Source organism: Pristiophorus japonicus, unplaced genomic scaffold, assembly GCF_044704955.1.
Source record: "Pristiophorus japonicus isolate sPriJap1 unplaced genomic scaffold, sPriJap1.hap1 HAP1_SCAFFOLD_298, whole genome shotgun sequence".
NCBI lineage: Eukaryota > Metazoa > Chordata > Chondrichthyes > Pristiophoridae > Pristiophorus > Pristiophorus japonicus.
The window spans coordinates 718,248-731,223 of NW_027252757.1; the positions used below are offsets into that span (position 1 = coordinate 718,248).

The window sequence follows — 12,976 nt, forward strand, 5'->3', positions numbered from 1 at the left end:
CAATAAGATCATGGCTGATCATTCCTTCAGTACCCCTTTCCTGCTTTCTCTCCATACCCCTTGATACAAAAATTGTGAGGACACAAAGGGATATAGACAGGTTAAGTGAGTGGGCAAACATTTGGGAGATGAAGTATAATGTGGGAAAATGTGAGGTTATCCACTTTGCCAGAAATAATAGAAAAGAAAATTCTAATTGAAATGGAGAAAAATTGCAAAGAGCTGCATTAGAGAGAGACCTGGGGGTCCTTGTACATGAAACACAAAAAGTTAGTGTGTAGGTAGAGCAAATAATGAGGAAGGCAAATGGAATGTTGGCCTTTATTGCAAGGGGGATAGAGTATAAAAGCAGAGAATTCCTGATACAACTGTGCAGGGTAGTGGTGAGGCCACCCGTGAAGTGCTGCGTACAGTTTTGATCTCCGTATTAAAGGAAGGATATGGTTTCATTGGAGGCAGTGCAGAGAAGGTTCACTAGGTTGATTCAGAAGAGAGGGTTGACTTATGAAGAAAGGTTGAGTTGGTTGGGCCTATACATATTGGAGTTCACAAGAATGAGAGGTGATCTTATTGAAACTTAATGATAATAAGGGGGCTCGACAAGGTGGATGCAGAGAGGATATTTCCACTCACAGGGGAAACTAAAACTAGAGGACATCATCTTGGAATAAGAGGCCGCCCGTTTAAAACTGAGATGAGGAGGAATTTCTTCTCTGAGGGTTGTAAATCTGTGGAATTCTCTGCCCCAGAGAGTTGTAGAGGCCGGGTCGTTGAATATATTGAAGGCAGAGATAGACCGATAAGGGAGTAAAGGGTTATGGGGAGCGGGCAGGGAAGTGGAGCTGAGTCTATGATCAGACTATACATGATCTTATTGAAAGGTGGAGTAGACTCGAAGGGCAAAATGACCTACTCCTGCTCCTATTTCTTATGTTCTTATGTAATTGTGTGGACATAAACCGTAAGCTCAGAACTGAGTATCGTCTTTAGCGGAGATGGTGAGAAATCCGAGGTGTGGAGAGTGAGAATGAAATATTTGAGACATTCTTTTCCCCACTTGGACCTGGTTGGAAACAGACCGTGACATCATTCACTTCTTTCCTGCACAAAGATGGCCGCGCATGCGCTATTCTACTCACTGAATCAAGATGGCGGAGCGCTGTATCTGACTTCCTGTACGAAGATGGCCGCCGTTAGTCTGGACCTGTGAGCGGGAGAAAGCCCGGAAGCTGCAGCCATCAATATTCCGGTTATTACTCCGGGCTTCCGGCGGGCACCAGTTTTTAATGAAGCCTCCCCTGCTCGCCGCTGGTCCATTAATCCCCTCCGACCCGCTGCAAATGACAATTCTGAGCAGCCTGTCCAAAACGTGCGTCCCCCGCCATTACACGGACCGCGCATGCTCCAAACACAGCCAAGGACCGCGCCTGCGCACTGAGCTCCTGTAGTCTGTGTGCGGTACCTTCACCCCGCGAGGAATGCTGGGTAAGCATGCCGCCATTGAATGCCTGAATTTTTTAAATATACCAGGATTTATTGTGATTCCATTGGGCACTGAACCATGTTCATTCTGGCAGTTATTGTTTGTTTCTGATGATTTAATAACCCCTATATATGAGCTGGAGATTAATATTGTGTATAAATATCGAATAAATCAGCTTTGTTTCAAACACAGTGTGTCCAATATTTGATTTGTCCATGATCAGAAGAGAGTAATTAGCTTCGATGATATGGAATTTGTATGGTTGGAACTAAGGAATACCAAAGGGCGGAAAATACTAGTGGGAGTTGTGTACAGACCACCAAACAGTAGTAGTGAGGTTGGGGACAGCATCAAACAATAAATTCGGGATGCATGCAATAAAGGTACAGCAGTTATAATGGGCGACTTTGATCTACATATTGATTGGGCTAACCAAACTGGTAGCAACTGGTGGAGGAAGATTTTCTGGAGTGTATTCGGGATGGTTTTCCAGACCAACATGTCGAGGAGCCAACTAGAGGGCTCGCCATCCTAGACTGGGTGATATGTAATGAGAAAGGACTAATTAGCAATCTTGTTGCGTGAGACCCTTTGGGGAAGAGTGACCATAAAATGGTCAAAATCTTTATTAAGATGGAGAGTGATACAGTTCATTCAGAGACTAGGGTCCTGAACTTAAGGAAATATAACTTTGATTGTATGAGACATGAATTGGAAAAAATAGACAGGCGAATGATACTTAGAGGTTTGGCAGCGAAGAGGCAATGTCAAACATTTAAAGGTCACATGGATGAACTTCAACAATTGTACATCCCTGTCTGGAGTAAAAATAAAACGGCGAAGGTTCCTCAACCCTGGCTAACAAGGGAAATTAAGGATAGTGTTAAATCCAGGGAAGAGGCATATAAATTGGCCAGAAAAAGCAGCAAAACTCAGCACTGGCAGAAATTTAGAATTCAGCAGAGGAGGACAAATTAGGAGGGGGAAAATAGAGTATGAGAGAAAGCTTGCTGGGAACAAAAAACTGACTGCTAAAGCCTCGATAGATATGTGAAGAGAAAAATATTAGTGAAGAAAAACGTAGGTCCCTTGCAGTCAGATTCAAGTGAATTTATAATGGGGAACAAAGAAATGGCAGACCAGTTGAACAAATACATTGATTCTGTCTTCGCAAAGGAAGACACAAATAACCTTGTGGAAATACTAGGGGACCGAGGGTCAAGTGAGAAGGAGGAACTGAAGGAAATCCATATTATGCACGGAATTGTGTTAGTGAAATTGATGGGATTGAAGGCAAATAAATCCCCGGGGTCTGATAGTCTGCATGCCAGAGTACTGAAGGAAGTGGCCCTAGAAATAGTGGATGCATTGGTGATCATTTTCCAAAAGTCTATCGATTCTAAATCAATTCCTATTGACTGAAGGGTAGCTAATGTAACACCACTTTTTAAAAAAGGAGGGAGAGAGAAAACGGGTAATTATAGACCGGTTAGCCTGACAATAGTAGTTGAGAAAATGTTGGAATCAATTATTAAAGATGAAATACCAGCGCATTTGGAAAGCAGTGACCTGAGCGGTCCAAGTCAGCATGGATTTATGAAGGGAAAATCATGCTTGACAAATCTTCCAGAATTGTTTTGAGGATGTAAATAGAGGAGTAGATAAGGGAGAACCAGTGGTTGTGGTGTATTTGGACTTACAAAAGGCTTTTGACAGGGTCACACACACGAGATTGGTGTGCAAAATTAAAACACATGGTATTGGGGGTAATGTACTGACGTGGTAGAGAAGTGGTTGGCAGACAAGAAGCAGAGAGTCGGGATAAATGGGTCCTTTTCCGGTTGGAAATCAGTCGTTAGTGGTGTACCACAGGGATCAGTGCTGGGACCACAACTGTTTACAATATACATAGATGACCTAGAAGAGGGGACAGAGTGTAGTGCAACAAAATTTGCAGATCACACTAAGATTAGTGGGAAAGCGGGTTGTGTAGAGGACTCAGAGAGGCTGCAAGGAGATTTGGATAGGTTAAGCTAAGGTTTGGCAGATGGAATACAATGTCGGAAAGTGTGAGGTCATCCACCTTGGGAAAAAAAACAGTAGAAGGGAATATTATTTAATGGGGCAAAATTACAACATGCTGTGGTGCAGAGAGACGTGGGGGTCCTTGTGCATGAAACTCTTTTAGAGTCTACCTGCAAAACATAAACATTAAACTGTGCCACCCGACCTGGGTGACACACCAGACATTTACAAGGCCCTTTTTTCCTTTTTTTGGTTTTTTTTTGTGTTTTTTGTTTTTTTTTTGTTTTTTTTTGGGCACTAAAATCACAATTTCTCCGGTGCCCCCTATAAAAGGGAAGGGGACACTAAAAGCACCGGCAATTAAAACAAATTAAACTTAAAAACGTAAAATCAAATTAAAATTTGGTTGCCGGGCGTGATGATGCACTCCAGTCCCTCCGGTGCCCACCTCTCGCGGAAGGCCGCGAGCGTACCGGTGGACACCGCGTGCTCCATCTCCAAGGACACCCTGGACCGGATGTAAGAGCGGAAGAGAGGCAGGCAGTCAGGTTGAACGACCCCCTCGACCGCCCGCTGCCTGGACCGGCTGATGGCACCCTTGGCCGTGCCCAGGAGCAGTCCTACGAGGAGGCCTTCGGACCTACCCGCTCCCCTCCGCACAGGGTGCCCAAAGATCAGGAGAGTGGGACTGAAGTGCAGCCAGAATTTCAGGAGCAGCCCCTTCAAATAGTGGAACAGGGGCTGCAACCTTGTGCATTCAATAAAAACATGGAACACGGACTCCTCCAGACCGCAGAAATTGCAGGCGGCCTGGGAGTCCGTGAACCGGCTTAAAAATTTATTGCACGGCACTGCTCCGTGCACCACCCTCCAGGCCAAGTCCCCGATGAATAGTGGGAGGACCCCTGCGTAGAGTGCCCTCCATCGGGGACCCCCGCCTCCTCCGGACGGCAAGATGGTACGCCATGGCGTGTCCGGACGGCCGGCGAGGATGGCAAAGTTGAGGGTGTGCAGGAGCAGCCCGTACAGGAAACCCCTCCGCGCGGAACTGAAAGGCACGGAGGGGATTTCCCCGAGGCGGCTCAAGTTGTGAGGCGCCGGCCCCCGAGGGAGGTTCCGGGGTTTGGTCCTTGTGCATGAATCCCAAAACGTTAGTTTGCAGGTGCAGCAGGTAATCAGGAAGGCAAATGGAATGTTGGCCTTCATTGCGAGAGGGATGGAGTACAAAAGCAGGGAGGTCTTGCTGCAACTGTATAAGGTATTGGTAAGGCCGCACCTGGAGTACTGCGTGCAGTTTTGGTCACCTTACTTAAGGAAGGATATACTAGCTTTGGAAGGGGTACAGAGACGATTCACTAGGCTGATTCCAGAAATGAGGGGGTTACCTTATGATGATAGACTGAGTAGACTGGGTCTTTACTCCTTGGAGTTCAGAAGGATGAGGGGTGATCTTATAGAAACATTTAAAATAATGAAAGGGATAGACAAGATAGAGGCAGAGAGGTTGTTTCCATTGGTAGGGGAGACTAGAACTAGGGTGCACAGCCTCAAAATACGGAGGAGCCAATTTAAAACCGAGTTGAGAAAGAATTTCTTCTCCCAGAGGGTTGTGAATCTGTGGAATTCTCTGCCCAAGGAAGCAGTTGAGGCTAGCTCATTGAATGTTTTCAAGTCAAAGATAGATAGATTTTTAACCAATAAGGGAATTAAGGGTTACGGGGAGCAGGCGGATAAGTGGAGCTGAGTCCACGGCCAGATCAGCCATGATCTTATTGAATGGCGGAGCAGGCTCAAGGGGCTAGATGGCCTACTCCTACTCCTGTTCCTAATTCTTATGTTCTTATGTTCTTAATGCAGTTGTACAGTGCCTTAGCGAGGCCTCACCTGGAATATTGTGTTCAGTTTTGGTCTCCTAATCTGAGGAAAGAGGTTTTTGTTATAGAGGGAGTGCAGCGAAGGTTCACCAGACTGATTACCGGGATGGCAGTACTGATATATGAGGAGAGGCTGGATCGACTGGGCCTGTATTCACTGGAGTTGAGAAGGATGAGAGGGGATCTCATAGAAACATATGCAATTCTGACGAGGTTGGACAGACCAGATGCAGGAAGAATGATTCCGATGTTGGGGAAGTCCAGAACTAGGGGACACAGTCTAAGGATAAGGGTAAGCCATTTAGTACTGAGATGAGGAGAAACCTCTTCATTCAGAGATTTGTTCACCTGTGAAATTCTCTACCACAGAGAGTTGTTCATGCCAGTTCATTAGATATATTCAAGAGGTAGTTCGATATGGCCCTTACAGCTAAATGGATCAAGGGGTATGGAGAGAAAGCAGGAAAGGGGTAGTGAGGTCAATGATCATCCATGATCTTATTGAATTGTGGTGTAGGATCGAAGGGCCAAATGAACTACTCCTGCACCTATTTTCTATGTTTCTATGCCTCTCTGTCTCTCACTCTCTCTCTCGTTCTCTGTCTCTTTCAAAGAGTGGGCGAGCGATAGTGATAGGGGATTCAATTGTAAGGGCAATAGATAGGCGTTTCTGCGGCCGCAACCGAGACTCCAGGATGGTATGTTGCCTCCCTGGTGCAAGGGTCAAGGATGTCTCGGAGCGGGTGCAGGACATTCTAAAAAGGGAGGGAGAACAGCCAGTTGTCGTGGTGCACGTTGGTACCAATGACATAGGTAAAAAAAGGGATGAGTTCCTACGAAACGAATTTAAGGAGCTAGGAGCTAAATTAAAAAGTAGGACCTCAAAAGTAGTAATCTCGGGATTGCTACCAGTGCCACGTGCTAGTCAGAGTAGGAATCGCAGGATAGCTCAGATGAATACGTGGCTTGAGCAATGGTGCAGCAGGGAGGGATTCAAATTCCTGGGGCATTGGAACCGGTTCTGGGGGAGGTGGGACCAGTACAATCCGGACGGTCTGCACCTGGGCAGAATCGGAACCAATGTCCTCGGGGGAGTGTTTGCTAGTGCTGTTGGGGAGGAGTTAAACTAATATGGCAGGGGGATGGGAACCAATGCAGGGAGATAGAGGGAAACAAAAAGGAGGCAAAAACAAAAGACAGAAAGGAGATGAGGAAAAGTGGAGGGCGGAGAAACCCAAGGCAAAGAACAAAAAGGGCCATTGTACAGCAAAATTCTAAAAGGACAGAGGGTGTTAAAAAAACAAGCCTAAAGGCTTTGTGTCTTAATGCAAGGAGTATCCGCAATAAGGTGGATGAATTAACTGTGCAAATAGATGTTAACAAATATGATGTGATTGGGATTACGGAGACGTGGCTCCAGGATGATCAGGGCTGGGAACTCAACATCCAGGGGTATTCAACATTCAGGAAGGATAGAATAAAAGGAAAAGGAGGTGGGGTAGCATTGCTGGTTAAGGAGGAGATTAAGGCAATAGTTAGGAAGGACATTAGCTTGGATGATGTGGAATCTATATGGGTAGAGCTGCAGAACACCAAAGGGCAAAAAACGTTAGTGTGAGTTGTGTACAGACCTCCAAACAGTAGTAGTGATGTTGGGGAGGGCATCAAACAGGAAATTAGGGGTGCGTGCAATAAAGGTGCAGCAGTTATAATGGGTGACTTTAATATGCACATAGATTGGGCTAACCAAACTGGAAGCAATACGGTGGAGGAGGATTTTCTGGAGTGCATAAGGGATGGTTTTTTAGACCAATATGTCAAGGAACCAACTAGGGGGGAGGCCATCTTAGACTGGGTGTTATGTAATGAGAGAGGATTAATTAGCAATCTCGTTGTGCGAGGCCCCTTGGGGAAGAGTGACCATAATATGGTGGAATTCTGCATTGGGATGGAGAATGAAACAGTTAATTCAGAGACCATGGTCCAGAACTTAAAGAAGGCTAACTTTGAAGGTATGAGGCGTGAATTGGCTGGGATGGATTGGCGAATGATACTTAAGGGGTTGACTGTGGATGGGCAATGGCAGACATTTAGAGACCGCATGGATGAACTACAACAATTGTACATTCCTGTCTGGCATAGAAATAAAAAAGGGAAGGTGGCTCAACCGTGGCTATCAAGGGAAATCAGGGATAGTATTAAAGCCAAGGAAGTGGCATACAAATTGGCCAGAAATAGCAGCGAACCTGGGGACTGGGAGAAATTTAGAACTCAGCAGAGGAGGACAAAGGGTTTGATTAGGGCAGGGAAAATGGAGTATGAGAAGAAGCTTGCAGGGAACATTAAGACGGATTGCAAAAGTTTCTATAGATATGTAAAGAGAAAAAGGTTAGTAAAGACAAACGTAGGTCCGCTGCAGTCAGAATCAGGGGAAGTCATAACGGGGAACAAAGAAATGGCGGACCAATTGAACAAGTACTTTGGTTCGGTATTCACGAAGGAGGACACGAACAACCTTCCGGTTATAAAAGGGGTCGGGGGGTCTAGTAAGGAGGAGGAACTGAGGGAAATCCTTATTAGCCGGGAAATTGTGTTGGGGAAATTGATGGGATTGAAGGCCGATAAATCCCCAGGGCCTGATGGACTGCATCCCAGAGTACTTAAGGAGGTGGCCTTGGAAATAGTGGATGCGTTGACAGTCATTTTCCAACATTCCATTGACTCTGGATCAGTTCCTATGGAGTGGAGGGTAGCCAATGTGACCCCACTTTTTAAAAAAGGAGGGAGAGAGAAAACAGGGAATTATAGACCGGTCAGCCTAACATCGGCAGTGGGTAAAATGATGGAATCAATTATTAAGGATGTCATAGCAGTGCATTTGGAAAATGGTGACATGATAGGTCCAAGTCAGCATGGATTTGTGAAAGGGAAATCATGCTTGACAAATCTTCTGGAATTTTTTGAGGATGTTTCCAGTGGAGTGGACAAGGGACAACCAGTTGATGTGGTATATTTGGACTTTCAGAAGGCATTCGACAAGGTCCCACACAAGAGATTGATGTGCAAAGTTAGAGCACATTGGATTGGGGGTAGTGTGCTGACATGGATTGAGAACTGGTTGTCAGACAGGAAGCAAAGAGTAGGAGTAAATGGGTACTTTTCAGAATGGCAGGCAGTGACTAGTGGGGTACCGCAAGGTTCTGTGCTGGGGCCCCAGCTGTTTACACTGTACATTAATGATTTAGATGAGGGGATTAAATGTAGTATCTCCAAATTTGCGGATGACACTAAGTTGGGTGGCAGTGTGAGCTGCGAGGAGGATGCTGTGAGGCTGCAGAGCGACTTGGATAGGTTAGGTGAGTGGGCAAATGCATGGCAGATGAAGTATAATGTGGATAAATGTGAGGTTATCCACTTTGGTGGTAAAAACAGAGAGACAGACTATTATCTGAATGGTGACAGATTAGGAAAAGGGGAGGTGCAAAGAGACCTGGGTGTCATGGTACATCAGTCATTGAAGGTTGGTATGCAGGTGCAGCAGGCGGTTAAGAAAGCAAATGGCATGTTGGCCTTCATAGCAAGGGGATTTGAGTACAGGGGCAGGGAGGTGTTGCTACAGTTGTACAGGGCATTGGTGAGGCCACACCTGGAGTATTGTGTACAGTTTTGGTCTCCTAACCTAAGGAAGGACATTCTTGCTATTGAGGGAGTGCAGCGAAGGTTCACCAGACTGATTCCCGGGATGGCGGGATTGACCTATCAAGAAAGACTGGATCAACTGGGCTTGTATTCACTGGAGTTCAGAAGAATGAGAGGGGACCTCATAGAAACATTTAAAATTCTGACGGGGTTAGACAGGTTAGATGCAGGAAGAATGTTCCCAATGTTGGGGAAGTCCAGAACCAGAGGTCACAGTCTAAGGATAAGGGGTAAGCCATTTAGGACCGAGATGCGGAGGAACCTCTTCACCCAGAGAGTGGTGAACCAGTGGAATTCTCTACCACAGAAAGTTGTTGAGGCCAATTCACTAAATATATTCAAAAAGGAGTTAGATGAGGTCCTTACTACTAGGGGGATCAAGGGGTATGGCGAGAAAGCAGGAATGGGGTACTGAAGTTGAATGTTCAGCCATGAACTCATTGAATGGCGGTGCAGGCTAGAAGGGCCGAATGGCCTACTCCTGCACCTATTTTCTATGTTTCTATGTTTCTATGTTTCTCTCTCTGTCTCTTCGCTCTGTCGCTCTCTCTCTCTCTCTCTGTCTGTCTCTCTCTCTTTCTCTCTCTCTGTCACTCTCTCTCTTTCTCTGTCTGTGTCTCTCTCTCTGTCTGTCTGTCACTCTCTCGCTCTCTGTCTCCCTCTCTTGCTCTCTCTGTCTCTCTGTCTCTGTCTCCCTCTCTCTCTGTCTCTCTCTGCTTCTCTCCCTCTCTTGCTCTCTCTCTGTCTCTCTCTCTCGCTCTCTTTCCATCTGTCTGTCTCTATCTCTCTCTATCTCTCTCTGTCTCTCTCTGTCTCTTTCTCTCTTTGTCTCTCTGTCTCTTTCACTCGGTCTCTCTCTGTCGCTCCCTCTCTCCTTCTCTCTCTGCTTGTCCTGTCATTCAGGACACAGTTTACCTGTGAACATATTCTCAGGGTTCGGAATGGAATGCTACAAACCTGGATGAATTGTAACGAAATGGGTAAATTTCGACCTCTTTGTGTGAGTGTGTATGTGTGGCGTGCGTGTGTGTGTGTGTGTGAGTTTGAGAATGTATGAGAGTGTGTGTGTGTGTGTGTGTGAGTGAGCGAGTGTGTGTATGAGTGTGAGTGTGTGTGTCTCTGTGTGTATGTGTGTATATGTGTGTGTGAGAGTGAGCGAGTGTGTGTGTGAGTGTGAGTGTGTGTGTGTGTCTGTGTGTGTGCATGAGTGTGTGTGTGAGTGTGTGTTTGAGAGTGTGTGTGAGAGAGAGGCTGTGTGTGTGTGAGTGAGTTTGTGTGAGAGCGTGTGTGTGTGTGAGAGTGTGTATATGTGTGAGAATGTGTGTGCGTACGAGAGTGCGTGTGCGTGAGAGAGTGTGTGCGTGAGAGAGTGTGTGCGTGAGAGAGTGTCTGTGCGTGTGAGAGAGTGTATGTGTTTGTGTGTGTGTGTGTGTCTGAGAGCGTGCGTGTGCCTGAGAGAGTGTGTATCTGCTTGTGTACGTGTGTTTGTGAGGGTGTGTGTGTGTGAGGGTGCGTGTGTGTGAGAGTGTGTGTGTGTGTGTGAGAGAGAGAGAGAGAGTGTGTGTGTGTGTGAGAATGTGTGTGAGTGTATGTATGTAAGAGTGTGTGTGTGTAAGAGTGTGAAAGTGTGTGTGTGTGTGTGTGTGAGAGTGAGAGTGTGTGCGTGTGAGTGTGTGTGTGTGTGTCTGTGTATGAAAGAATGTGTGTGTGAGAGAGTGTGTGAGTGTGTGTGAGAGAGAGTATGTGTGTGAGTGTGTGCGTGGAGTACCTGGGATAATCCACGACGATTAAAGCCGCTGTATCCAGAGCCGTTGTCGAGGTTCTGAGGTTTGACTGTTTCTTGTTGCCGTATTTCAGAGTGGAGTTCATCTTGACCGGGACACGGGCAGTCGATAATTTTTTTCCCGACCGATTTGAGTATCTGATCATTCGGCTTTACGATGAGGAGCTGACAGACCTCCTGTCTCACTGGGAACAGAGCTACAGGTTTATCTCCACTGCACGGTGAGTGGCCAAGGTCGGGACTGTAGAGCAAGGTAGAATATATCAGTACACATTCCACGTGTGGATCATAGAATCAGAGAAATTTACAGCACGGAAGGAGGCCATTTCAGCCCATCGTGCACACGCCGGCCGACCAAGAGCTACCCAGCCTAATCCCGATTTCTAGCTCTGGGTCGTATCCCTGTAGGTTACGGCACTTCAAGTGCACATCCAAGTACTTTTTAAATCTGGTGAGGGTTTCTGCATCTACCACCCTTTCAGGCAGTGAGTTCCGCCTCAGAGACCCACCACCGTCTGGTGAAGACATTTCCCCTCAAAACCCCTCTAAAGCTCACCCCAATTACTTTATTATATGCCCCCTGATTGTTGATCCCATCTGTCAAGGGAAACAGGTCCTTCCTATCCACCCTATCCTGGTCCTTTCTAATTTTAGACATCTCAATCAGGTCTCCCCTCAGCCTCCTCTATTCCAAAGAAAACAACCCCAGCCGATCCAAATTTTCCTCATCGCTAAAATTCTCCAGTCCCAGCAACATCCTCGTAAATCTCCAATGTACCCTCTGTAGTGCAATCACGTCGTTCCTGTAATGTGGTGACCAGAAATGCACGCAGTACAGTTATCCAAAAGATGGCACATGTGACAGTGCGGCACTCCCTCAGTGCTGCCCCTCCAACAGTGCGGCGCTCCCTCAGTATTGCCCCTAGATCAGTGCAGTTCTCCCTCAGTACTGCCCCTCCAAAAGTGCGATGCTCCCTCAGTACTGCCACTCCAACAGTGCGGCGCTCCCTCAGTACTGCCCCTACATCAGTGCAGTTCTCCCTCAGTACTGCCACTCCAACAGTGCGATGCTCCCTCAGTACTGCCACTCCAACAGTGCGGCGCTCCCTCAGTACTGCCCCTCCAGCAGTGCGGCACTCCCTCAGTACTGCCCCTCCGACAGTGCGGCCCTCCCTCAGTACTGCCCTTCCGACAGTGCGACACTCCCTCAGTACTGCCCCTCCCACAGTGCGGCCCTCCCTCAGTACTGCCCCTCCCACAGTGCGGCACTCCCTCAGTACTGTCCCTCAGTGCGGCACTCCCTCAGTACTGCCCGTCCAACAGTGTGGCACTCCCTCAGTACTTTCCCACCGACAGTGCGGCACTTCCTCAGTACTGTCCCACAGTGTGGCGCTCCCTCAGTACTGCCCCTCAGACAGTGCGACACTCCGTCAGTACTGTCCCTCAGTGCGGCACTCCCTCAGTACTGTCAACCCGACAGTGCTGCGATCGCTCAGTACTGCACCTCCCACAGTGTGGCGCTCCCTCAGTAGTGGCCCTCCAACAGTGCGGCCACTCCAACAGTGCGATGCTCCCTCAGTACTGCCACTCCAACAGTGCGGCGCTCCCTCAGTACTGCCCCTCCAGCAGTGCGGCACTCCCTCAGTACTGCCCCTCCGACAGTGCGGCCCTCCCTCAGTACTGCCCTTCCGACAGTGCGACACTCCCTCAGTACTGCCCCTCCCACAGTGCGGCCCTCCCTCAGTACTGCCCCTCCCACAGTGCGGCACTCCCTCAGTACTGTCCCTCAGTGCGGCACTCCCTCAGTACTGCCCGTCCAACAGTGTGGCAGTCCCTCAGTACTTTCCCACCGACAGTGCGGCACTTCCTCAGTACTGTCCCACAGTGTGGCGCTCCCTCAGTACTGCCCCTCAGACAGTGCGACACTCCGTCAGTACTGTCCCTCAGTGCGGCACTCCCTCAGTACTGTCAACCCGACAGTGCTGCAATCGCTCAGTACTGCACCTCCCACAGTGTGGCGCTCCCTCAGTAGTGGCCCTCCAACAGTGCGGCACTCCCTCAGTAGTGCTCCTCCCAAAGTGCGGCACTCCCTCAGTATGGCGCCTCTGACAG

At 47.9% G+C, this 12,976-nt stretch overlaps 1 protein-coding gene across 4 annotated transcripts in view; it reads right to left on the reverse strand.

Moving 5' to 3' along the window:
- LOC139248867 (zinc finger protein 436-like) overlaps positions 1–12,976 on the reverse strand; it is a 194,950-nt gene that overhangs the window by 133,061 nt on the left and 48,913 nt on the right. For 2 of the 4 annotated variants that reach the window (XR_011591112.1, XM_070872213.1), the window contains exon 3: positions 10,850–11,105. The exons of the other annotated variants lie outside the window; for them this stretch is intronic. The gene's annotated coding sequence lies outside the window, so the exon portion shown is untranslated. The remainder of the gene's footprint in view (positions 1–10,849; positions 11,106–12,976) is intronic. 4 annotated transcript variants of the gene reach the window in all.